We start from the raw sequence: 23,963 nt of genomic DNA, 5'->3' as shown, positions 1-23,963 counted from the left end.
GCTGGCCCCCCAGTCTATCCAGAGCCCAGCACTTGCCCAGGTGCGCCTGGTTCTGACGCCGGCCCTGCCCCTGTGCAACAATTAAAACTATCGCTAAGGTAATTTACATTAGAAGTTGTGTTAGTATCTTGACTTCTCAGCAGATGCTATTTTAGACTTGCTTTCATTCATTGGCTCCCTGTACCCCCTTGGCACATAGGATTATTCCCTATAAATACCTACTTTCAGTGTGACCTATTTAGGTTTTGCATTTTATGTGTATGGTACTACAAATATTGCATTTTTTTGCATGCTGGGTATATACTGTACTCTTTTTTATTTCTACCATTTGCTATTGTCGCGGGCGGAGGAGGGGACGCTGCGCTCTCCCTCTGCTCGGGTCCGGCTGCCGCGGCTGCTGCGGCCTGCCGCTGCTCGGTGGGTCGAGCGATGGGCCAGATCCCGGGGACTCGAGCGGCGCTCCTCGCCCGTGAGTGAAAGGGGATTGGGTTTTGGGATGGTTTATTGTCCGTGACGCCACTTACGGTTGTGGTGATTGAATGTACACCACCGCTGCTCTGGCTGGGGATCCCGGGAGTGATGGTGTGGAGCAGCCAGTTGTTGTGTTGCCCCTCTGTGGGTAGGGGTTGGTGATCCCGGGGCCCAGTGATGGGGTTGGGATGGTGGACAGGCGGGTATGGGGCCTGGGGAGGTGCAGGGGCGCAGGGGCAGCGCTGTGCCGCACGGCACGGAGGTACTCACTCAGCCAGTAAACACGACACAGTTCTCGGTAAACAAACGGCTGGTTGGACGGGTCCCTTGGACGGTTCACGGTACTGATGTTCCCTGCAGTTAGCGGTGACGGTCTCTTCCCTGCACCTATGAAAGTCTCTTTGGTAGCGATGGGTTCCCACTGGTTACCCACTCCTCGGCTTCAAGCTGGGCCGAAGGAGCTCTACTCTTGCCCGCAGGAGCTGGCCCTGGGAAACTGGTGCCTTGGCGGTGGCGGTGTCTCCCCCTATCGGTTGGACGGTTGCCTTCAATCGGGACTTGGTTGTTAGGAGACAGACGTCCCCTTCACTGACGGATTTGGCAAATTATGGCGACTCCTAGCCTTGCCGGGATCCGAAAGGCCCCTGCCCTGGTGCTGACTGTTCTTCGTATACTACTCCGGTACCGCCGGGTCACCACCCGTCCGCGGTCCTTCCAGCAACCTCCGACCAGTCCCTCTGCAGACTATCACCGCCGTCTGCTGACCTTGCTGTCTCAGTCCAGGGCACACACCCGGACCAGCTTCAGGCTTGCTTAACTGTCAATTCGTTTTCCACTTTAACTCCTCTTACAAGCTCCTCTACTACTCCCTTCTACTTCACTCCCCTAGCTTGAACTGCCTGGTTCTCCCGCCTCCAGGGCTGTGAACTCCTCGGTGGGCGGAGCTAACCGCCTGGCCCACCCCCTGGTGTGGACATCAGCTTCTGGAGGAAGGCAACAAGGATTTTGGGTTAGCCTTGGTGTTCCTGCAGGGAATGTGGGGTGCGTGTGGTGTTGTGACCTGTGACCCCTGGCTTGCCCAGGGCGTCACATTCCCCCTTAGCAAAACGCAGACCGTCCTCGGGCTGCCCATCCAACACCGGTTTTATTTTCCTTTTGTTTTTCTTCTGAAAGATAAAAAACGGTAACATATATACAGTTTATGGCATCATCCCACATCGGGAGGTTCATTTCTTAAACGGTTTCAAACGGTGTACGGTTATGGTTTCCGCTCTCTCCCACCCAAGTAACCTGGCCCTGATGCTGCCCCTAAAGCCCAGGCAGCACCCTTTGACCCCAGTCCAGCACAAGTTACCCGAGCGGGATCTGTCCTTCCCCTCCAGAGGGTAGCCACCGGTTCCTGTGGTGGCTGGGCCCCAGCCTGCTCTGCTGTGGGCCCTCCCTCCAACCTGCCTCTCCGGAGGCGGTAACTGCGGAAACGGTAACGGTAACACAACTTATTTACCAGCCACTAACGTCTGTGGTTGCCCTGCAAGTTCACGGGCTTGTCCATGAGCGGTTCCTCATGCAAAACACTTGTCAAACGGTCCCCACGGGGACAACGGTGTCGGCTACGGCCGGTTTCCAATCACGGTTGAATCAGGTGAACTTCACGGTTTCATTTTACTTATCATCATTTTTCAAACACAAACACTGGTGGTCCCAACGGGGACTGTGAAACGGTGCTCCGCTGCCTTACTCAGATTCTTCTGCTGAGGCGGACCCATCCTCTGTCAATAGCATATCAAACATGCACTGACATGCCTGCTGTGACAGGGGTACCCGGTACCCATTTCCACCGGTACGCGGGGTATGGAAAACCACGGGGTCTCCTACATAGCGGGAACTCTCACTTGCCTCTTCAAACTCAGCAGCGGACCCGGGGCTGGCGCCGGAGTCATCATCTCTTGTTCCTGCGCCAGGCGAGTTACCACCAGCTGCCGCAGCCTCCTGGCCTCCAGCATCCAGCACATCAGATCCCTCTGCAGCAGCACGGGGCAGCAGGTCAGGCGAGTTTACACTGAGGCGCCCCAGAAGTAACGGCAAGGATGATGCATAGGTCGAGACTAGGCCGGGCCCCTCAGCCGCAGCGACCGGTCGTGGTAGGACATAGGGACGTGGGTCACCAGTCGGTTCTGCTACATCCGTTCCCCCTCCGTACATCGGGGCAGTTGCAATCAGCATCTCCACCTCGTTGGTCCACTGCTCCATCATCCTGAAGATCTGATCCTGCTGACGTTGGTGGAATTGAATCACCCGGGCTTTCATCCATGCTACGGTCCCGGGCTCGGGGTCTGGCACAATCACTGCCGGGGCTTCTGGCACATTTTCATTACAGGGCTGCGGTTCCAGCGGTTCCCCCGGGAACGATTCGGGAACGTCCTGAGTGTCTGCAGCCGGTTAATCCGCCGGGGCGGATTGGCAGGGTATCGCTACCAGTTGGGCAGGTAGCGGGCCTAGTGGTGGGGTGGCAGCAGCTAACGCGGGTAGCGGGGCGAGAGGCAGGGTGAGCGGAGGCAGACCGGGCCCCTCAGCTTCAATGGCCGATCCCTCGGGAATATAGGGGCACGGGTCTCTTACCCACTCCTCCAAATCCTCTTCCACCTCGCATCTCCGCATAGCAGCCACCACGTCCGCCATGTCGGTCTCCCACTCCTCCAGGAGGAGTTGCATGTGGGCCTGCAGACGGTTACTCAGCGGGACGGTCCGGTCCCTCAACCACGTCGCCGTGCCGGGCGCGGGGGCTTCCTCGTTGGGAGTTGGGTTGTACATCTTGGCAATCGTGCCTTCCAGGAACCCAGTGTTGCTGCAGAGTCCTGGCGTCTCTGCTTTTATAGCCGCAGCTACATACGGCCAGCCGCCATTCCGTCTCCCTCAGCCTCTTTCCGGCCCCTCCTCTATCAGGGCGGGGTTTTGGTCTTCGCGCCTCTGCTACTCGAGAAGACGCTCGAGCGGGAACTTTTCGCGCCAAAGATGGCGACTTCTGAAATTTTCCGGCCGGATACCTCCGGCGGTTACAAGGCGCACCTCTACCCAACGGCAGAGCGGTAAGATCCTGTTCGTGACGCCAAGTTGTCGCGGGCGGAGGAGGGGACGCCGCGCTCTCCCTCTGCTCGGGTCCGGCTGCCGCAGCTGCTGTGGCCTGCCGCTGCTTGGTGGCTCGAGCGATGGGCCGGGACTCGAGCGGCGCTCCTTGCCCATGAGTGAAAGGGGATTGGGTTTTGGGATGGTTTATTGTCCGTGACTCCACCCACGGTTGTGGTGATTGAATGTACACCACCGCTGCTCTGGCTGGGGATCCCGGGAGTGATGGTGTGGAGCAGCCAGATGTTGTGTTGCCCCTCCGTGGGTAGGGGTTGGTGATCCCGGGGCCCAGTGATGGGGTTGGGATGGTGGACAGGCGGCTATGGGGCCTGTGGAGGTGCAGGGGCGCAGGGGCAGCGCTGTGCCGCACGGCACGGAGGTACTCACTCAGCCAGTAAACATGACACAGTTCTCGGTAAACAAACGGCTGGTTGGACGGGTCCCTCGGATGGTTCACGGTGCTGATGTTCCCTGCAGTTAGCGGTGATGGTCTCTTCCCTGCACCTATGAAAGTCTCTTTGGTAGCGATGGGTTCCCACCAGTTACCCACTCCTCGGCTTCAAGCTGGGCCGAAGGAGCTCTACTCTTGCCCGCAGGCGCTGGCCCTGGGAAACTGGTGCCTTGGCGGTGGCGGTGTCTCCCCTTATCGGTTGGACGGTTGCCTTCAATCAGGACTGGGTTGTTAGGAGACAGACGTCCCCTTCACTGACGGATTTGGCAAATTATGGCGACTCCTAGCCTTGCTGGGATCCGAAGGGCCCCTGCCCTGGTGCTGACTGTTCTTCGTATACTGCTCCAGTACCGCCGGGTCACCACCCGTCCACGGTCCTTCCAGCAACCTCCGAGCAGTCCCCCTGCAGACTATCACCGCCATCTGCTGACCTTGCTGTCTCAGTCCGGGGCACACACCAGGACCAGCTTCAGGCTTGCTTAACTGTCACTTCGTTTTCCACTTTAACTCCTCTTACAAGCTCCTCTACTACTCCCTTCTACTTCACTCCCCTAGCTTGAACTGCCTGGTTCTCCCGCCTCCAGGGCTGTGAACTCCTCGGTGGGCGGAGCCTACCGCCTGGCCCACCCCCTGGTGTGGACATCAGCCCCTGGAGGAAAGCAACAAGGATTTTGGGTTAGCCTTGGTGTTCCTGCAGGGAATGTGGGGTGCGTGTGGTGTTGTGACCTGTGACCCCTGGCTTGCCCAGGGCGTCACACTATATTTACACATTAATGTTTTCCTCTATTTGTATACATGTTTTATTTTAACATTATCCAGAGATATTACTAATATGGCACGCTCTGTCCATGATTTTCTCCTCTGCACTCAATAGTGTATTAGAGGCCTCTAGGCAGGAATTCCATCTTTACAGACCGTGGTTCTGGTACTTAAAAAACCTATTCTATTCTCTACTAATCTGTAGTGTAGGGCAAGCTGCTGTAGCAGGGATAGTGTATTAGAGGCCTGTAGGTAGGGATTTAGCATTAAAGACCATGCTGCTCCTGCCTTAAAAAATCTTTTCTATTCTTTAATAATACCGCTCTTAGGGGTACTTTGCACACTACGACATCGCAGGTGCGATGTCGGTGGGGTCATGTCGAAAGTGACGCACCTCCGGCGTCGCTCTCGACATCGTAGTGTGTAAAGCCTAGATGATACGATTAACAAGCGCAAAAGCGTCGTAATCGTATCATCGGTGTAGCGTCGGCGAAAACCATAATTACCTTGCTGCGACGGTCCGATGTTGTTCCTCATTCCTGCGGCAGCACACATCGCTGTGTGTGAAGTCGCAGGAGCGAGGAACATCTCCTACCTGCGTCCCGGCCGGCAATGCGGAAGGAAGGAGGTGGGCGGGATGTTTACATCCTGCTCATCTCTGCCCCTCCGCTCCTATTGACCGCCTGCCGTGTGACGTCGCAGTGACGCCGCATGACCCGCCCCCTTAATAAGGAGGCGGGTCGCCGGCCAGAGCAACGTCGCACGGCAGGTGAGTGCATGTGAAGCTGCCGTAGCGATAATTATCGCTACGTCAGCTATCACAATGATATCGTAGCTGCGACGGGGGCGGGGACTATCACGCTCGTCATCGCAGTATCGGCTTGCGATGTCGCAGCGTGCAAAGTACCCCTAAGTTTGCAATTAATGTCGAGCAAGCTGCTAAAGTAGGGATAGTCTTTCAGAGGCTAGGTTTGTAGGCAGGCATTTCAGTCTTACAGACCATGCTGCTATGTAAAAAATCTATTCTATTGTTTAATAGTACAACTCTTATCTGCATACGTAATTTAAAATGCGCAAGGCCTGAGGTCAGGCATGAAGAAGTGGACGTCCTGCTGATAGATAGAGCAGATAGAGGCAGTGGCCGTGAGCCAGGACAAACTGGACCTGCTATGATAGTAAACCAAACACACTTATTATCTAGAACTAGCCTCCCGTCTCACTTTGTAGGGGGATGCAGGACACTATTGTTGAAGCCAGAACCGTGCAAGCAGGTTGTGGGCTGGATGGCACATAATGCTTTTTTTGTCTTTTAATAGCACCACACTGTCTTAGGTATGTGGCCACATTGCATTTTTTCATGCTTTTCAGCAGCGTTTTCAACTGCACCTTTTTAATGCCAAAATGCATGCGTTTTGATTTTCCAGCAAAGTCTATGAGAAATAGGGATTTCTTGTGCACACTATGCTGTTCTAAACGTTGCGTGAAATTTGCATATTTTTGGGCAAAAACTCTGCGTTTAAAGAAGCAACATGTCAATTGTTTTTGCCATTTTGGCTGTGTTTCCCATCCATTCAATTTAACACAAAACTGCAGCGTTTCTAAAAGCACTGGAAAAGCGCTAAAAACTCATGAAAACAGCAAGGTGTGTATAGGCTACTTTCTTTGCGTTTTACATGCATTTTTAAAGCCAAAGCATTGCCCTTTCTGCCAGAGGGTCCTTTTTGAACTTCAACTACCTCGACGCAACGTGGGCACATAGCCTTACATATGGTTCAGTCTGGCTAGTCACGAGTCAGGACTATATAATCCTCACGTTGATCCTTTTTGCACCCATCATGGTGTATCCTAGCAGACAATTGACCCCACACTTGGATACTCAAATGAAGTCTTTGCCTTTACATTTATGGCTTCTTCGGTCCTCTCACCATGCAAGAGACACATGAGGAGATCATGTGCGGTGATGCCCAAATATGTGAAGAGCCATAGTCAGAAGAAGCAAATGATGGTTAATGGCAATTATTGTTTTAAGAGGTGGATAATGATGAGACACAGTTGCCAGCGAGTCATATTAAGTCTACAAGTTGGGAGGAGGACCAGAGTGTAGAAGTGGAAGATGAGGTGGTGGATGATTATGTCATTGACACAACCTGGCAAGATGGTGACTCAGCCCAGGGCTATGGCGTACTCGGTCCAGGGCCGTATATTTACGGGGACAGTTCACTGGGTGGCCGTTGCTGGGTTCTGTGACCCTGGGGTCGCTTGCACCTGACAGGTCACTGTTACACACTTCCGTGAGTACGGTTACGTCTGTCTCCTCTAACTTCCACTTACTGACTGTCTGACCACTCCTCCTTGGTTGTCGTCCAGTGGACTGGATTGGCTCCACCCATAGGTGGCCATACCTTGGGTCCAACTCTAGTCTGTCACCAGTCCTTTTGGAAAATAAAAACTGGGATTATATATGTGTTTTGGTGTTACCGGCACTGGTCTTCCATGTCCCTGGAGGTAGGCCCTGCATCTTTCACAGGATGCAGTACCTTGTACCTCCTGATGACTTCAGGGGCGCTACATTAGCATGCAGTGGGAAGACAGCAGCGCAAAGTGGGAGGGATCTGCAGCACCACAACAGGCAGCAAGAGGCACTAGGGGAGCCAGAGGGAGAAGGCGGACATCTGTTACACAAAGCGCCCACACGCATCAAGATCCCACGCAAAGGGTTAGGTGTTCCCCAGTCTGGCAGTTTTTTTGTGGAAAGAGCAGAAGACAAAAATCTGGTCATTTGTAGAGATGAGCGATCCTGATTAGCAAAGATCAAAACGTTTAATGCACTGGCTGCATATCCTTTCCACCTTTGGGAGTCATGAATTAAGAGTGTTTGCAAACTGAAACCAAACATGGAATCACAGTTTCCCTTGAACATGTGTTGCTGGCTGTATTACCATGCCTCCTTGTCATTATGGTTAGGTCCCACACTGACAGCATATTCTTTCCCACTTTGATAATCATGAATTAAGTGTTTCAAAAACTGAAGCAAAAATGGAATCAGAGTTTCTGCTGTACGGCTGTTGCTGGCTGTATTGCTATGCCTCCTGTTGAATTTTTCTAGGCCTCATTCTATCGGCATATCCTTTCTCACTTTGATACTCATTAATTAAAAGTGATTTAAAAGGGCACCAAAATTAGAATCAAAGTGTCTCCTGTATGTCTGTTGCTGGCTGTATTGCCATGCCTCCCAGCTATTTTGCCTAGGTCTTGCACTGACTGCATATTCTTTCCAAGTTTGAGAATAAGAAATTAAGATTGTTTTCAATATAAAAACAACATTTAATCACAGGCCTGCCTCTCTGTCTCTTATAAAGTTAATCCGAGTGCATCCTTCTACTTTCTGGCAGTCATTACACTACGTGCATAGGATTTATGAGTGTAGCCGTCTCACTACCTAACACTTTTAGCAGAATGTATATGTCTAACAAAGGGTGTATCAACGTCCCTCTTTTTTCTAATTTTTGCAAGTTTTTGGATTGTCTGCATAAGCATTGTGAGTTTGAGTCCCTTTTTATAACTTAAACAAAATGTGTCTGATCATGTCACACATACCAAATGCCCAGATAAGACAATAAAATGTTAAAATACATTTATTGGTGACTTGATATGTTGTCTGGATGTGCTAAAAGGGATAAAAAAATGGATAAAAAATCTGAGTGCAGAGTGTTTTGTAAAAATATAGAGGGGAGAATATGATTGTACTCACATTCACTGTGCGTGAATCAAGCGTTAGAACTATGCTCATATTGGAGCCTTGGAAGTGCTGATCCTCTGTTGGATGTGGAGAACTTATTCAGTAGACCTCCGCAGACCAAGCTGTAATGTAGATGTCCGGATGTAGCGCTCTCTCAGGAGTGAATTCAGGACTAATAATGTAAGATTCCAATTGAATTTATTAAAGACTCAATCCATCTGAAAATACAACACGTTTCAGCTGAACATCCTCAGCCTTCTTCAGGTATACAATAGATCCACTCTTTACCTGAAGAAGGCTGACAATTTTTAGCAGAAGCTCATGGCATTATAATTTTAATGTATTTTAAGCTCCAATGACATTGATTAACTATTGGTTGGATTGAGTTGTTAATAAATTATATTGGAAAACTACATCATTAGATCAGACTTAACTCCTGGTAAAGCACTAGGTCCAGATACCTCATCCTGCATTTAATGGTGACTACCTGCAGGTGTAGGTTTATTATTTATGTTATTCCACCTACTGTAGTCATAGGTTATGGGGAAATACGGGGAGCAATGGCCCGGCTATTAAGGCTATATTCACACTTTGATTTTTACAGTGCTTTTGGCAACGGTTTTAATGAGTTTGATGCAAATTAAAACTGATTTTACAGTCACAACAACAGCGATGATATTTCATAAAGCTAATGCACACGATTGTTTATTTTTCCTGATTAAAAGGATAAAACTGCTGTGTTTTTGAAAGAACGCTAAGTGTGAATATACTAAAGGGTTGAAAAAGGCCATTCTTCTCCTTATTAATTTTCCTTATATACATGTCATTACAAAGTGAAGAATGATTCCTAAAATTTCTCCTTTAAAATCCATTTTTTCTTTGATTTTGTATGTTTTATTGTCAGTCCATAAAAGTGCCGTTATACACTGACAACATTGTTCCCAGCAGTGACCCGGGAGTCACAGATGCATCCAGGTATCTTCCCCATACTGTTCCATTCCATTTCAAGGTTGTTTCAATCCATTTCAATGATTTTCAAGCATTCCTGGGGTGCCGCTGGAAAGATGCTTGAGTTTCCTGTTGAATTCCATTATGCTTAATACCTGAGACATACAACCAAGCATTAGAAATTTCTCCACTCGACTAGCAAGCAACTGAACATTTTAATATTTGCTCATTACTAATCATATGCAGTGCAAAGCTACAAATCATCACTATTTCATTATCTTGTACATTTATGGGGTTCTACATGGGGAGCTTAGCAAATAATGACATGGTTTGATCCTAACCATGACATACAAAGCCATCCACAACCTGTCTCTTCCCTACATCTGTGACCTAATCTCCCAGTACTTACCTGCACATAACCATCGATCCTCACAAGATCTCCTTCTCTACTCCCCTCTCATCTCCTCTTCGCACCATCGCATCCAAGATTTCTCCCGTGCCTCCCCCATACTCTGGAATGCTCTGCCACAACACTTCAGACTCTCGCCTACCTTGGCAAGCTTCAAAAGGAACCTGCAGACCACCTCTTCCGACAAGCCTACAACCTGCCATAACCCTCAGTCTGATACAGCGCCGCAATATCAACTCTACCCTCACCTACTGTATCCTCACCTATCCCTTGTAGACTGTGAGCCCTCGCAGGCAGGGACCTCTCTCCTCCTGTACTTGTTTGTGCCTTGTATTGTTTATGATTATTGTACTTGTCCCTATTATGTACACCTCTTTCACATGTAAAGCGCCATGGAATTGATGGCGCTATAATAATAAATTATAATAATAAAAATTATTATAATCCCCAAAAAATTACTGCCATGATGTTTTAATTTTGTGTTAAACTAGTAGTAAAAAAAAAGGTTTACTACTACCACTGTTACATATTTATACTGAATATCATAATATACCATAAAAAGGGGCGACTTAAAGTATTTATATATACAATATACAGAAAAGACCAAACCTTTGGACACCCCTTCTCATTCAAAGAATTTTCTTTATTTTCATGACTCTGAAAATTGTAGATTCCCATTGAAGGCATCAAAATTATGAATTAACACATGTGGATTGAAATACTTAACAAAAAAGTGTGAAACAACTGAAAATATGTCTTGTATTCTAGGTTCTTCAAAGTAGCCACCTTTTGCTTTGATTACTGCTTTGCACATTCTTGGCATTCTCTTGGTGAGCTTCAAGAGGTAGTCACCGGAAATGGTCTTCCAACAGTCTTGAAGGAGTTCCCAGAGATGCTTAGCACTTGTTGACCCTTTTGCCTTCACTCTACTCGGTCAAGCTCACCCCAAACCATCTCGATTGGGTTCAGGTCTGGTGACTGTCCAGGCCAGGTCATCTGGTGTAGCATCCCATCTCTCTCCTTCTTAGTCAAATAGGCCTTACACAGCCTGGAGGTGTGTTTGGGGTCATTGTTCTGTGGAAACATAAATGATGGTCCAACTAAACGCAAACTGGATGGAATAGCATGCCGCTGCAAAATGCTGTGGTAACCATGCTGATTAAGTATGCCTTCAATTTTGAATAAAGCCTCAACAGCGTCACCAGCCAAGCACCCCCACACCATCACACCTCCTCTTCCATGCTTCACGGTGGGAACCAGGCATGTAGAGTCGATCCATTCACCTTTTCTGCATCACACAAAGACACAGTGGTTGGATCCAAAGATCTCAAATTTGGACTCATCAGACCAAAGCACAGATTTCCACTGGTCTAATGTCCATTCCTTGTGTTATTTAGGGCAAACAGGTCTCTTCTGCTTGTTGCCTGTCCTTAGCAGTGGTTTCCTAGCAGCTATTTTACCATGAAGGCCTGCTGCACAAAGTCTCCTCTTATCAGTTGTTCTAAAGATATGTCTGCTGCTAGAACTCTGTGTGGCATTGACCTGGTCTCTAATCTGAGCTGCTATTAACCTGCGATTTCTGAGGCTGGTGACTCGGATAAACTTATCCTCCGCAGCAGAGGGAACTCTTGGTCTTCCTTTCCTTGGGCGATCCTCATGTGAGCCAGTTTTTTTGTAGCGTTTGATGGTTTCTGACACTGCACTTGGGGACACTTTCAAAGTTTTCCCAATTTTTTCAGACTGACTGACCTTCATTTCTTAAAGTGATGATGGCCACTCGTTTTTCTTTATTTATCTGCTTTTTTCTTGCCATAATACAAATTCTAACACTCTATTCAGTAGGACTAGCAGCTGTGTATCCACCAGACTTCTGTACAACACAACTAATGGTCTCAACCCCATTTATAAGGCAAGAAATCACACTTATTAAACCTGACAGGGCACACTTGTGAAGTGAAAACCATTTCCGGTGACTACTTCTTGAAGCTCATCAAGAGAATGCCAAGAGTGTTTAAAGCAGTAATCAAAGCAAAAGGTGGCTACTTTGAAGAATCTAGAATATAAGACATATTTTCAGTTGTTTCACACTTTTTTGTTAAGTATTTCAATCCACATGTGTTAATTCATAGTTTTGATGCCTTCAATGGGAATCTACAATTTTCAGAGTCATGAAAATAAAGAAAACTCTTTGAATGATAAGGTGTGTCCAAAGGTTTGGTCTGTACTGTATATATACTGTATAGCAAAACATAAGACTTTATATGGCTTATCCCTACCAGCTACACATTTGGTCTAAAGGAGAAATTTAGTCTACCCACAAACCACTTAGTGAGGAAAATAAGTATTTGATACACTGCCGATTTAGCGAGTTTTGCCACCTACCAAGAATGGAGAGGTCTGTAATTTTAAGCGAAAGTACACTTCAACTGTGACAGACAGAATCCCCCCCAAAAAGTTAAGAAAATCATATTGTATGATTTTTAAAAAATTATTTGCATTTAATTGCATGCAATAAGTATTTGTTCACCTACCAACCAGCAATAATTCGGGCTCTCACAGACCTGTTATTATTTCTTTAAGAAGCCCTCCTACACTGCACTTATTACATGTATTAATTGCACCTGATACAACTCGTTACCTGTATAAAAAACACCTGTCCTCACAATTAATCCCTTTATAACCAATGACGTAACTGTATGTCCTTGGTCGTATCGCGGTAATCACCACCAACTACTGCGGTGAGCTGGCGGTGATCCCTGCACATGTCTGCTGATTTGAATGACAGACATGCGGGGTTAACAGGCTTGAGTGGATCCACGATCTATCACACCTGTTTTCCACTTAGATTGCGCTGTCAAAATGTGACAATGAGATTTAAATGGCCACAATAAGAATGGCGCTGTTTCCCACCACTATCGGAGGCCCATGATGAGATCAAGAGGGAGATTGTTACCATGGTAGCAACAGGTCATGTCGCTATCATGACGTAGTTCCTGTAAGAGCCAATTTAGCGGTGGCTCTTAAAGGAACTGTGCATTTTTGCTGATCAGAGATGTGCAGCTCTGATCAACAGAAATGCACAAGCGATCAGATTGCTGATCCATAAAGTCTCCTAGGGGACTAGTAAAATAAATAAAAAATGTGAAAAAAAGTTTTTAAAAATATGAAAAAATACAAAAAATCTAAAACTTCAAATCCCTCTCCATTCACCCCATTGAAAATAAAGCTGTTAGAAAAAATAAAAAAATGTACACATATTGCTGCAAAAAAAAAAATAAAATGCAATAAGGTGATAAAAATGTAGTATCTGCACAAAAGTGGTATAATTAAAAACATCAGCTCAAGATGCAAAAAATAAGCAGTCACTGAGACTCAGATCCCAAACAATGAGAATGGTACGGGTCTCAGAAAATGGTGCTCAAAGCACTACTCTTTTTTTGGACAAACTTCTGAGTTTATTTTAACCCCTTAGATAAAAGTAAAAATATACATGTTGATATCTACAAACTTGTACCCACATGAGGCATCATACTGACACATTATTTTTACCATATAGTGAACATGTTGAATAAAATATCCCAAAAACAATTGTGTAATTGCACTTTTTTTGCAATTTCACCGCACTTGGAATTTTACCATTTTCCAGTACACTATATGGTAAAACTAATAATTTAATTCAACAGTACAACTTGTCCCACAAAAAATAAGCCCTTATTAGCAAGTTGAGAGAAAATTAAAAAAGTCACAGCTCTCAGAAGAAAGAGAGCAGAAAACGAAAGCAAAAAAACAGAAAATCGGGGTGAAGGGGTTAATCAATTACTCTCCAAGCTCTACACCATGACCAAGGCCAAAGAGCTGTTTAAGGACACTAATAACAAAATTATAGACCTACATAAGCTGGGATGAGCTTCATTAGAATAGTCAAGGAGCTTGGTCAGAAGGCAACAACTATGGGCATAATAATTAGAAAATGTAAGAAACACAAGATGACTGGCAATCTTACTCTGTCTGGGGTTCCATGCAAGCTTTCACCTTGAGGAGTAAGGATGATTTTGAAAAAGGTCACAAATCAGCTCAGAACTACATTTGAAGACCTGGTCAATAACCTGAATAGCGCTGAGCCAACAGTCTCAAAGATTACACTTAGTAAGAAACTATGCCATCATGGTTTAAGATCCTGCAAGGCACTCAAGGTCCCCCTCCTCACGCCAGTACATGTCTAGGCCAATTTGAAGTTCACCAATGACCATCTGGTTGATCCAAAGGAGGCATGTAGTCACATGAAACAAAAGTAGAACTTCTTAGTATCAAGGCTACTCGCCGTGTTTGGAGGAAGAAGAAATATGACTACAACCTCAAGAACACCATCTGAACCGTGAAGCATTTAAGTGGAAACACACTTTGGGGGTGTTTTCTGCAAAGGGGACAGGATGACTGCACAGTATTGAAGAGAGGATGGATGAGGTCATGCATCACAATCTTTTGGCCAGCAACCTTCTTCCCTCAGTCAGAGCTTTGAAGTTAGTTCATGGCTGAGTCTTCCAGCATGACAATGACCCAAAACACACAGCCAGAGCAACAGAGTCGCTCCGTTAGAAGCATTTGAGGTCCTTGAGTGGCCTAGCCAGTCTCCAGACCTGAGCTCAATAGAATAGCTTTGCAGGGAGTTACCCAATGTTGCCCAGTGACAGCCCCAAAACCTGAAGGAACTGGAGAAGATTTGTGTGGAGGAGTGCACCAAAATCCATGCTGCAGTATGTACAAACTTGGTTTTGAACAACAGGAAATGTCTGAACTCTGTAAATACAAACAAAGGTTTCTGTACCAAATAGTACGTTCAATTGTATGAAATATTTATTTTATGCAATAAAATGATAATTGAATATTTAAAAATCATAAAATGTGATTTTCTGATATTTTTTCTTTTGGATTCTGTCTGTCTGTCACAGTTGAAGTGTAACTATTAGTGATGAGCGAGTATGCTTGTTACTACTCGGTACTCGCACGAGTATCACTGTACTCGGGCTACTCGGCGGGTACCGAGTAATTTCGCGATACTCGTGCTGTACTCGTGGTCTTCATCCCTGCATGTTGGCACTCTTTTGAGAGCCAGCCCTCATGCAGGGGTTGGCTGGCAGACCACGCAATGCCACAGCCCTGTTAGTTGTGGAATTGCAGTGATTGGCCGGCCTGCACAGCGTGACCGAGCCTTTATACCGGCGGGCGCGCTGTGCTCTGCACACAGCCATCCAGACAGTCAGTGCAGGGAGAGTGTTGCTGCTTCAGGGAAAGGTTTGCGGCCCTTTATAGTTATTTCCATAGCAGGGCTGCAACAATGTAACCAGAAGTCCTTCTCAGGACTATTGTAGTTGTATACAGGCAGCCAGGGTAGAGCCAGGTCGGAGTACAGGAGCAGAGTCCTTCTCAGGACTATTGTTGCTGTATACAGGCAGGGCAGGCAGGGTATAGCCAGGTCGGAATACAGGCTAGTGACCAGAAGAGTCCTTCTCAGGACTATTGTAGCTGTATACAGGCAGGCAGGCAGGGTATATAGCCATTCCTAGTGGTGACCGTATACCAGCCTTCATCATATCTGGGGCTGGTGTACACAGTCTAAAACAGTCCTGATAGTGTCAGACTTCTCAGTAATTGTCGCTCCTAAAAACCTGTTAGGTTCTTAGTGCGTCCGTGCTTGCATTTAAAAACCGCACATGTGTGCCTGTCGGTGGCAGCGTACAGGTGCACTTGTGTGCGTTTTGCACAAACTTGGATATAACGCACAAGTCTAGTGAATATAATACACGTCAGTCAGCAGTGTCTGATAGTGTCAAACTTCTCAGTAATTGTCGCTCCTAAAAACCTGTTAGGTTCTTAGTGCGTCCGTGCTTGCATTTAAAAACCGCACGTGTGTGCCTGTCGGTGGCAGCGTACAGGTGCACTTGTGTGCATTTTGCACAAACTTGGATATAACGCACAAGTCTAGTGAATATAATACACGTCAGTCAGCAGTGTCTGATAGTGTCAAACTTCTCAGTAATTGTCGCTCCTAAAAACCTGTTAGGTTCTTATTGCGTCCGTGCTTGCATTTAAAAACCGCACGTGTGTGCCTGTCGGTGGCAGCGTACAGGAGCACTTGTGTGCGTTTTGCACAAACTTGGATATAATGCACAAGTCTAGTGAATATAATACACGTCAGTCAGCAGTGTCTGATAGTGTCAAACTTCTCAGTAATTGTCGCTCCTAAAAACCTGTTAGGTTCTTAGTGCGTCCGTGCTTGCATTTAAAAACCGCACGTGTGTGCCTGTCGGTGGCAGCGTACAGGTGCACTTGTGTGCATTTTGCACAAACTTGGATATAACGCACAAGTCTAGTGAATATAATACACGTCAGTCAGCAGTGTCTGATAGTGTCAAACTTCTCAGTAATTGTCGCTCCTAAAAACCTGTTAGGTTCTTAGTGCGTCCGTGCTTGCATTTAAAAACTGCACGTGTGTGCCTGTTGGTGGCAGCGTACAGGTACACGTTTTGCACAAACTAGTATATAACGCACAAGTCTAGTGAATAATACACGTCAGTCAGCAGTGTCTGATAGTGTCAAACTTCTCAGTAATTGTCGCTCCTAAAAACCTGTTAGGTTCTTAGTGCGTCCGTGCTTGCATTTAAAAACCGCACGTGTGTGCCTGTCGGTGGCAGCGTACAGGTGCACTTGTGTGCGTTTTGCACAAACTTGGATATAACGCACAAGTCTAGTGAATACACGTCAGCACAGCATTGCAAAATGCGCAAGGGCGTTGGCAACGAAAAAGGAAGTGGACGTGATGGTGGTGCAGGCAGAGGCCGAGGTCGTGGGCAAGCTCTAATTTCGCCACAACAAAGGGCCACATCTACTCGCTCGCACGTCCTCTCCCAAATTCTTGGGGACCGCAGCAGTACACCGCTCTTGAACCAAGACCAGTGTCAACAGGTTGTTAGTTGGATAGCGGATAATGCTTCCAGTCAGATTGGCAACACCACAAACACTCTGTCTTTCACACGGTCGAGTGTCAGTAGCCGTGATACTGCACCGCACATTTCAGAACCTGATCCTCCTTCCTACCACTAGGCTGAGTACATTTCACGGACATTACTGATCCCACACTTGGACACTCAGAAGAGCTGTTCACATTTCCATTCGCACATTCTGGCCTCTCGCCAGCTCCTGTTGAAGTGGGTCATGATGAGATCGTATGTACAGATGCCCAAATATTTGAGCAGCCACGTTCTCACGAAGTTGGCAATGTGTATCAACAAGGGGTGGACGATGATGAGACACAATTGTCAGGAAGTCAGGAGGAGGAGCAGGGTGCGGAAGAGGAAGACGACGTGGTGGATGATCCAGTAACTGACCCAACCTGGCAGGAGGATATGCAGAGCGAGGACAGCAGTGCACAGGGGGAGGGAGGCGTAGCGTCCCAACAGGCAGTAAGAAGCAGGGTGGTGGCCCCAGGCAAAAGTCAGGCAACCGTTCCCCGGAACAACAACACGACACAAGGTGCCTGTACAAATGTTAGGTCTTCCCGAGTCTGGCAGTTTTTTAAGTTGGCTCCAGATGATTCTAAAAAGGCCATTTGCAACACCTGCCGTGCCAGCATCAGCAGGGGTACCAAAACTAGCAGCCTGACAACCACCAGCATGATCAGGCACATGTCAGCCAAGCACCCGACTTTGTGGGAGGTACAACAGAGTCGAGGAGCAGTGCTTGCTGATGTCACTGCTACGTCTTCGCTTGTTGTGCATGCGAGCCAATCCCCTGTCCATGCTGCCTGCGAACAAGCCTCCTCCGGTCCTGCACCTGCAGTTGCCTACGCAGAAATAACACCATCATCAAGCACGTCCTTGTCCCAGCGCAGCGTTCAGTTATCCATTCAGCAAACCTTTGAACGCAGGCGCAAATACACTGCCAACGCCCCACATGCCACAGTTCTAAATGCTAACATTTCGCGACTGCTTGCGCTGGAAATGTTGCCTTTTAGGCTGGTGGAGACAGAAGCATTCCGCGAACTGATGGCGGCAGCTGTCCCACGTTACTCGGTCCCCAGCCGCCACTATTTCTCCCAGTGTGCCGTCCCCGCATTGCATAACCACGTGTCACAAAACATCACACATGCCCTGAACAACGCTGTTTCAGCCAAAGTCCACCTAACCACAGACACGTGGACAAGTGCTTGTGGGCAAGGCCGCTACATCTCGTTGACGGCACTCTGGGTTAATATTGTGGAAGCTGGGACCCAGTCTGAGCGAGGGACGGAACACGTCCTTCCCACACCAAGGTTTGCAGGCCCTACCTCAGTCAGGGTTTCACCCACACTCTACAGCTCCGGAATGTCATGCTCCTCAGCCTCATCCTCCTCCTGCGCATCCTCATCCACTTTACCCTCCACACCAGTCCCAAGCTGGAAGCACTGCAGCACTGCCTCGGTGAAGCGGCAACAGGCTGTGCTGAAGCTAATCTGCATAGGTGACAAACCCCACAATTCAGAAGAGGTGTGGACAGCTCTGAAACAGCAGGCAGATCACTGGCTCACACCTCTGAACCTAAAGCCAGGAAAGGTCGTGTGTGACAATGGCCGGAACCTGGTGGCGGCTTTGAGGCGAGGCCAGCTGACACATGTTCCATGCGTGGCACATGTGCTCAACCTCGTGGTTCAGCGGTTTCTTAAGTCATACCCAGAGCTGTCTGATCTGCTGGTAAAAGTTCGCCGCCTGTCTGCACATTTTCGAAAGTCACCTACTGCTTCAGCCGGCCTTGCTGGCTTTCAGCGCCGTTTGCATCTTCCGGCTCACAGACTGGTGTGTGATGTCCCCACGCGTTGGAATTCAACTCTGCACATGTTGGTCAGGATATGTGAGCAGAAGAGGGCAGTTGTTGAGTACCTGCATCACCTAAGCCGTCAGTAATTGGGTCAAACTTCACACATAACACCTGAGGAGTGGAGATGGATGTCCGACCTATGTACCATCCTCCAAAACTTTGAGGACTCCACCAAGATGGTGAGTGGTGATGACGCCATTATTAGCGTCACCATACCGCTTCTCTGCCTTCTAAAACGGTCTCTGCTCAAAAACAAACATAATGCATTGCAGGCGGAGGGCGATGAGTTGGAGCAAGAAACAGTAGTGGGTGTGGGTGATAACACACAGCCGAGCCTCGTCTCATCACAACATGCAGTGGAGGACTATGACGAGGAGGAGGATGAAGACATGGAGCAACTCTCCAGCCAAATTGAGGATATGACATGCACACCAGTCATATCCTTGGTTCAGCGTGGCTGGCCAGAGGACAGGGTAGATGAGGAGGAGGAGGAGGACAGCATGTTCAGTCATCGTGTTGGTCAGGATACTGAAGTCCTGGCTGTTAAGAGTCTGGCGCACATGGCTGACTTTATGGTAAGCTGCCTGTCTCGTGACCCTCGCGTTAAGAACATCTTGGCCGACAATCATTACTGGTTGGTAACACTGTTAGACCCACGCTACAAGGAGAACTTTATGTCTCTTATTCCCGAGGCGGAGAGGTCAGCCAAAATGCAGCAGTTCCGGAAGGCCATAGTCACGGAAGTAGGCAAAGCATTCCCCTCACAAAACGCTAGCGGCATAGGTCAGGAATCAGTGGACAACCAAGGCGTACAGCCGAGAGGGGCACAAGTCCAATCCGTCAGAGGTAGGGGAACAGTCTTTAAGATGTGGGACAGTTTTCTCAGCCCCTCACGTACCACAGCCCCTGAGGTGCGGGGTAGTGCCACAAGAAATCCTAAGTTTGCCCAGATGCTCAAGGAGTACCTTGCAGATCGAACAACTGTACTCCGACATTCCTCTGTGCCTTACAATTATTGGGTATCCAAGGTGGACACGTGGCATGAATTGGCTCTCTACGCCTTGGAAGTCCTGGCCTGCCCTGCCGCTAGCGTTTTGTCAGAGCGTGTTTTTAGTGCCGCAGGTGGAATCATTACAGATAAACGCACCCGCCTGTCAACTGAAAATGCTGACAGGCTGACTCTGATCAAGATGAACAAGGGTTGGATTGGGCCAGACTTCACCTTACCACCAGCAAATGAGAGCGGAATTTAAAGTTTGTAACGGGAATTTGCCATGTACCTCCACTCACCCATGGGTACACACTTCAGGACTTTGGATAATCGCTGGACTGCTCCTCCTTCTCCTCTTGCGCCACCATGATGACCATTACAATAGTTAGGCCATTGTTTCAGGTATACCCCCAGTGGTAAATTTTTTTGCCCATTCTTTCAGAATGGACATTACAACGACAGGAGACCCGCTTCTTTGCAATGGGAACAATGTTTTGAGGCCCTCATGCACATCTCTATCCAGGGACAATGTGGAGCCTCCCAATTTTTAGCTGCCCTGCCAAAGGGCTATACTACAATAGACCCACTTCCTTACAATGGGCACTTCAGGTTTACAGGCCCTCAGGCACGTCTCTATCCAGGGACAATGTGGAGCCTCCCAATTTTTGGCTGTCCTGCCAAAGGGCTATACTACAATAGACCCACTTCCTTACAATGGGTGTCGCGCGCGGAGGAGGGGACGCCGCGCTCTCCCACTGCTCGGGTCCGGATGCCGCTGCTGCGGCCTGCTGCTGCTGCTGCTCGGTGGCTCAAGCGATGGGCCGGATCCCGGGGACTCGAGCGGCGCTCCTCGGACGTGAGTGAAAGGGGATTGGGTTTTGGGATAGTTTATTGTCCGTGACACCACCCACGGTTGTGGTGATTAAGTGGACACCACCGCTGCTCTGTCTGGGGAGCCCGGGAGTGATGGTATGGAGCAGCCAGTTGTTGATTTGCCCCTCCGTGGGTAGGGGGTTTTGGTGGTCCCGGGTCCCAGTGATGGGGTTGGTAAGGTGGACAGGCGGGTATGGGGCCTGTGGAGGTGCAGGGGTGCAGGGGCAGCGCTGTGCCGCACGGCACGGAGGTACTCACTCAGCCAGTAAACACGACACAGTTCTCGGTAAACAAACGGCTGGTTGGACGGGTCCCTCGGACGGTTACGGTGGTGCTGTTCCCTGCAGTTAGCGGTGACGGTCTCTTCCCTGCACCTATGTAAAGTCTTTTTGGTAGCGATGGGTTCCCACCGGTTACCCGCTCCCCGACCTGGACATGAGCCGGAGGAGCCCCTCTCTTGCCCGCAGGCGCTGGCCCTGGGAAACTGGTGCCTTGGCGGTGGCGGTGTCTCCCCTTAATGGTCGGACTGTTGCCTTCAATCGGGACTTGGTTGTTAGGCGACAGAGGTCCCCTTCACTGACGGATTTGGCAAATTATGGTGACTCCTAGCCTTGCCGGGATCCGAAAGGCCCCTGCCCTGGTGCTGACTGTTCTTCGTATACTGCTCCGGTACCGACGGGTCACCAACCGTCCGCGGTCCTTCCAGCAACCTCCAAGCAGTCCCCCTGCAGACTATCACCGCCGTCTGCTGACCTTGCTGTCTCAGTCCGGGGCACACACCCGGACCAACTTCAGGCTTTCTTAACTGTTCCTTTTCTGTCACTACTCTCACTTAGTCTTCCACTTTAACTCCTCTCTCAAGCTCCTCTACCACTTCCTCCTACTTCACTCCCCTAGCTTGAACTGCCTGGTTCTCCCGCCTCCAGGGCTGTGAACTCCTCGGTGAGCGGAGCCAACCGCCTGGCCCACCCCCTGGTGTGGACATCAGCCCCTGGAGGAAGGCAACAAGGATTTTAGGTTAGCCTAGGTGTACCTGCCGGGAATGTGGGGTGCATGTGATGTTGTGACCTGTGACCCCTGGCTTGCCCAGGGCGTCACATTCCCCCTTAGCAAAATGCAGACCGTCCTCGGGCTGCCCGTCCAACACCGGTTTTATTTTCCTTTTGTTTTTTCTGCAAAGATAAAAACAGTAACATATATACAAGTAGAAAAACATCATCCCACATCGGGAGGCACATTTCTTAAACGTTACGGTTTTTAAACGGTTACGGTCTCCGCTCTCTCCCACCCAAGTAACCTGGCCCTGATGCTGCCCCTAAAACCCAGGCAGCACCCTTTGACCCCAGTCCTGAACCAGTTATCCGAGCGAGATCTGTCCTTCCCCTCCAGAGGGTAGCCACCGGTTCCTGTGGTGGCTGGGCCCCAGCCTGCTCTGCTATGGGCCCTCCCTTCAACCTGCCTCTCCGGAGGCGGTAAATGTTGAAACGGTAACGGTAACACAACTTATTTTCAAGCCACTAGCGTCTGTGGTTGCCCTGCAAGTTCACAGGCTTGTCCATAGGAGTTCCTATGCAATTAAGGGGTCCCCACGGGGACAACGGTGCCGGCAACGGCTGGTTTCAATCACAGTAGAATCAGATGACTTTTCGGTTCCATTTCACTTATCATCATTTTCAACTTTTAAACAAACACACTGATGGTCCCAACGGGGACTGGACAACGGGGTTCCGCTGCCCTACTCAGAGTCTTCGACTTCTTCCGGGGGAGGAGGTGCAGTACTTACACGGGACTCTTGGCTGCCTCTCAACTCCGCATCTAGGGCAAACCACCCCCTCTCTCCACAGTGCCGGGTGTACTGCACTATGTCACCCGGCATCAAGTTATGATCGGGGTGCTCCTCGGGCAGGTGGGCATTCACATCCCGCCGGGCTATAAACACTTCGGCCTCCAGGCCCGGTTCATAAATAAACCCATAGCCCCGGCGGACATCAAACCGCCTCACCTGTCCCTCATACAGCGGGCCCCGGACACGGAAAGTCGCTTGTCTCAGACTCTCTTTTTCTCTGATTGCACGGGCCACCAGCTCCGCTTTCTTCCTCTCCCGTTCACCGATTTCCAGGCCCAACGGTACCGGCTCCCTGTCCCAGTACGGCGCTGCTGCGAGCTCCGGCGCACGGGTCGGGCCCCGCAAGACCTGTTTGACATTGCCCACTGCTGGTACTCTGGGCGACAGGTCCCGCGGTGACTTGGCCTTAGACGCTGCCTTGCATCGGCAACCCGGCGCAACCTCAGCCGAGGTGTGGGGAATGGGCACAGGGACTTTCCGCAGTTGGGCCTTCGGCACGGAGCGGGTCATCGGCTCTGGCTCGGGGACTTTCTCGGGGGATGCCTCCGGTTCGGTTTTCGGGGCTTTCCATGGCAGCACCTCCGGTCGACTATGGGCTCCGGCTGCAGGTCGGTCCGCCTGGGCGGACATGCTGGGTATTGCTACCGGTTGCGGTGGTAGCGGGCCTAGTGGCGGGGTCACGGCTTCCGAGACGGGTGGCGAGGGAGGCAGCAGGGGGAGAGGGTTTGGACCGGGTCCCGCAGCCGCAATGACCGGCCCTTCAAAGGCATCGGGGCGTGGGTCACTCACCCTCCCTTCCTCCGCTTCCTCCTCGCGTCTCCGCACAGTCGCTATGACGTCCGCCATGTCGGTCTCCCATTCCTCCATGAGGAGCTGCATCTTGACCTGCAGCCTCTGATAGAGCTGCGCGGTCCGGATCTCCACCCACGCCGCGGTTCCAGGCGCGGGGGCTACGGTGCTGCGGGACGGCATCCACATGTTGCTGGCGGCTTCTCGCAGGAACAAGATGGCTGCAGGGTCCTGGCGTCCCTGCTTTTATAGCCGCGCTCACATGCAGCTAGCTGCCATTCCGTCTCCTCTAGCCTTTTTCCGGCCCCTCCTCTATCGGGGCGGGGTTTTGGCCTTCGCGCCTCTGCTACTCGAGAAGACGCTCGAGCGGGAACTTTTCGCGCCAAAGATGGCGACTTCTGAAATTTTCCGGCCGGATACCTCCGGCGGTCACAAGGCGCACCTCCACCCAACGGCAGAGCGGTAAGATCCTGTTCGTGACGCCAAGTTGTCGCGGGCGGAGGAGGGGACGCCGCGCTCTCCCACTGCTCGGGTCCGGCTGCCGCTGCGGCTGCTGCGGCCTGCTGCTGCTGCTGCTCGGTGGCTCGAGCGATGGGCCGGATCCCGGGGACTCGAGCGGCGCTCCTCGCCCGTGAGTGAAAGGGGATTGGGTTTTGGGATAGTTTATTGTCCGTGACGCCACCCACGGTTGTGGTGATTAAGTGGACACCACCG

This window comes from Anomaloglossus baeobatrachus, chromosome 4, assembly GCF_048569485.1.
Source record: "Anomaloglossus baeobatrachus isolate aAnoBae1 chromosome 4, aAnoBae1.hap1, whole genome shotgun sequence".
Lineage (NCBI taxonomy): Eukaryota > Metazoa > Chordata > Amphibia > Anura > Aromobatidae > Anomaloglossus > Anomaloglossus baeobatrachus.
The sequence above is the reverse complement of the archived record's forward strand: the minus strand, read 5'-3'. Positions refer to the sequence as shown.